General features: G+C 35.9%; 1 pseudogene; it reads right to left on the bottom strand.

The window, feature by feature from the left end:
• Positions 1–3,660: 3,660 nt before the first annotated feature.
• On the bottom strand, positions 3,661–3,800 carry LOC145253039 (U2 spliceosomal RNA; annotated as a pseudogene).
• Positions 3,801–4,030: the final 230 nt, after the last annotated feature.

Raw genomic sequence — 4,030 nt, 5'->3', positions numbered from 1 at the left:
GAAAGTTTAAGGTAGATATACAAATATGCATACATACATACATTTACATATTGGTAACTAAAATTTTCGACCCAAATCGAGTAAAAAGCTTGCCCTATCTCTGAATACTCTTTATGAAAAATTTCAAATGTTTAGACCAGAGATTTGTTTTTAACTTTGACCCCTATTATGACCCCTTAACATTTATTTTTGGGTTTAAATCAAGTTATTAAGTTAGATCCATGTCCAAGGAACGTATATCTAAAATTTCAAGTGTTTAGACCCAAAATGGTTGGAGGAGTTTGGTAGACTTATCAAAGGTCAAATCGTCGAACTTTGATAGCCAAATCCTCGCCGAAAACGGATCACCTCGATTTTCCCAAATCTCAGTACCCTGTATATCAAAGTTCGAGTCTGTAGACTTAAAATTGACACACACAGACACACAGACACGTTCACTTTTATAGATTAAACAAAAATATATACGCAAACATAAATATATATGGAAACAATGTTGTGTTTACTGTAAACTTTTACGCAAATATTATGCAAGTGTAACTCATGTAGATTATCTGCGTGAATATAATTACACGTAACAGTTAACTAAAGATGATCATCCCATAAGAAAACCGAAGCAACTAATAGGGAATTAATTAAAATGAATTTTTTTAAAAATATGCAAATTAGCTAGATCGTTTGCTAGTGAATGCAATTCTACAATCCATATATAAGAAAATTGTATTTTCTGTTTAAATAAATAGAAAAGAGGGTTTTTATATGTCAATACACACATATGAAAAACGAATTTATAGGCGTATATATATATATATATATATATATATATATATACTAGCATGGGTGCCCGGCGTTGCCCGGGTATTTGGAGATATATGTTGTGTAAAAAGATAAAAAGTGTTCAATTTTTTTAACTTTGACCCCTATTATAACCGCTTAAAATTTGTTGTTGTGGGCTCAAATTAGGTTATTAAGTTAGATCCATGTCCAAGGAACCTATATCTAAAATTTCAAGTGTTTAGACCCAAAATTGTTGGAGGAGTTTGGTAGCGTTCTCAAAGGTCAAATCGTTGAACTTTGACCCCTTAATCGCCAAATTTCTGGCCGGAAACCGATCACATCGATTTTCCCAAATCTCAGTACCCTGTATATCAAATTTCGAGCCTGTAGACTAAAAATTTACAGAGTTATTGCGTAGGGAACTGTACACACACAGACAAAGAGATACACACACACACACACACACAGACACTTTAATTTTATAGATATTTTAGCATGGGTGCCCGGCGTTGTCCGGGTATTTGGAGATGTATGCTGAGCAAAAAAAAAAAAAAAGCGGTCAATTTTTTAAAGTTTTATCCTTATTATAACCCCTTAAAATTTATTGTTTTGGACTCAAATCAAGTTATTAAGTTAGATCCATGTCCAAGGAACCTATATCTAAAATTTCAAGTGTTTAGACCCAAAATTGTCGGAGGGGTTTGGTAGAGTTCTAAAAGATCAAATCGTTGAACTTTGACCCCTTTATCGCCAAATGTTTGGCCAAAAACGGATCACCTCGATTTTCCCAAATCTCAGTACCCTGTATATCAAAATTCGAGTCTGTAGACTAAAAATTGACAGAGTTATTGCGTAGGGAAATGTACACAGACACACACACAGACAGATACTTTCACTTTTATAGATATACTAGCAGCAAGACCCGATGTTGCTCGGGATTGAATGGTGATCAATGGATGTTTCACACTCCCATTGTTATCGAAACCGGTAAAATCACCCATTTTTCAATCTAATCGATTAGTTGCTATTTCTAATTGGGGACGCGTCGCTGTGTATTCGAAAGAACCTTTACATGTTTCCCCGCAGTGACTTAGTCCAAGTACATTGTAGTCTACATTGAACTGTACAGAACTTACTGTTTATTTTATAAATTACTTTTATATAACAGATTAAAAGGCTTGCCCTATCTCTGAATACACTTTATGTAAAATTTCAAATGTTTAGACCAGAAATTGTCTGAGTAATTTGGTATAGACCGCAGACGTCAATTTTTTTTTAAATTTGACCCCTATTATGACCCCTTAAACTTTATAGTTTCGGGCTCAAATAACTTTATTAAGTTAGATCCAGGTTCAAGGAACCTATATCTAAAATTTCAAGTGTCTAGACCCAAAATTGTCGGAGGAGTTTGGTAGAGTTCTTAAAGGTCAAATCGTTGAAATTTGACCCCTTAACAGCCAAAATTCTGGCTGACACCCGTCACATCGATTTTCCCAAATCTCTGTACCCGGTATTTCAAATTTCGAGTCTATAGACTAAAAATTGACAGAGTTATTGCGTAGGGAAATGTACACAGACAGACAGACACACAGACACACAGACGGACAGACAGACACGTTCACTTTTATAGATATATAGATATATAGATAGATATATACATATATACATATATAGATATATATTCCTTATATATGTGTATATATATATAATATAGCTTAGTAGCCTTCCCTCTCTCTCTCTCTCTCTCTCTCTCTCTCTCTCTCTCTCTCTCTCTCTCTCTCTCTCTGCTAGTATATATTTCCATTTATCTGATACAGTCCTCGGCGATGTCAGGTCTTCTGCTAGTATAAATTTCGATCTATCTCATTCAGTCCCAGGCGATGTTAGGTCTTCTGCTAGTATATATTTCCATCAATCTCATTCAATCCAGGGCGACGTCAGGTCTTCTGCTAGTGTTATATATGGTAGTGAGCAGACCCCTGTCATTAAAGAAAGACGTAATATTTATTATAAGGAAAAGGCTAGAATCGAACCCAGTATTCAAAAGTTAAAAGTGAATACATATTGCTATTTAGATACGATTTTAGGATTGTAGAGCAATTATCCATTGTGTTGTGATCATCTTTATAAACGAAATTTTATGAAACACCCTTCCCAAGTATAACTGAATCCCCCCCCCCTCAAAAGTGTAACTGAAACCTTCTTCAATAATGAATTCATATCTCCTATGTGTTATAAATATGAACGGTGAGTAATCTGTTATAAATGTCGTCATCAGTCCCCGTCTTGCATACACCGTTCTGTGTGTCCCCGATATGCTCACACCCCAACACAACATATGTTGGTTTAGTGCCGTCGAACATGGGACTCTTACATCGCTTCGTAAAGAACTTGGTTTACCACGAAAACAAAAAAAAAGAAATTTTTAAGTCACAACGTGAAGAAATACAGTCCTCAAAATACACGAAAAAATGCTAGACGAATTACCACACACACGCACACATACGCGTGCGCGCACGCACACACACACACACACGCACACACACACACACACACACACACACACATACACACAAACACACACAGACACACACACACAATTTTAAGGAAAAGACCCAAAAAATTTAAACAAGGCCGACAGCCATTAGTCGCGTGCTCTCGTGTAATGAATGAATGCGTGATGTAGGATTGACATGAAATTCTTAAAGATAAACTAAAATGACCGAAAAATGGGCTGAAATGACTTAAATAAATAAAAAGTAAATGACTTAGAATGACTTTAATGAACTTAAGAATGACTTGAATGCTTAAAAATAACTGGAATCCTCCAAAAACAACTTGAATGATCTGGAGAATGACTTGAATGCCTTTGAGACTGACTGCTTGTAAAGTTAGTGATCATTTTACATTAAATTAATACAGAAAAGTGATCCCCCACTTTATATCACAAAGTTACAAACATAAGTCCAGCATGTAGTAAGAACAGATACTACACTTTGATCTTGGCCAAAAGGCTAAAAAAGGGTATTTATTTGCTCCTCAACCGAGCAAATAAGGCACAAGGCCGATTTTTAATGTGAGGAGTGAAGGGGAAATGGGTACCAACTCCCTGGTGAGTAGGGGAGCTGGATAGTGACAATTGGTATGAGGGTTGCCCCTACATTGACCAAGGTCTTATATGTGGTGTTGGTATTTATTTACTCCCCCACCGAGCAAATTAGGCGCAAGGCCGATTTTTAATGTGAGATGCAAAGGG

The sequence above is a fragment of the Euprymna scolopes genome, chromosome 29 (genome assembly GCF_053919585.1).
Source record: "Euprymna scolopes isolate OS-2025 chromosome 29, ASM5391958v1, whole genome shotgun sequence".
Classification (NCBI taxonomy): domain Eukaryota; kingdom Metazoa; phylum Mollusca; class Cephalopoda; order Sepiida; family Sepiolidae; genus Euprymna; species Euprymna scolopes.
This window is presented reverse-complemented; position numbering and strand designations above follow the sequence as displayed.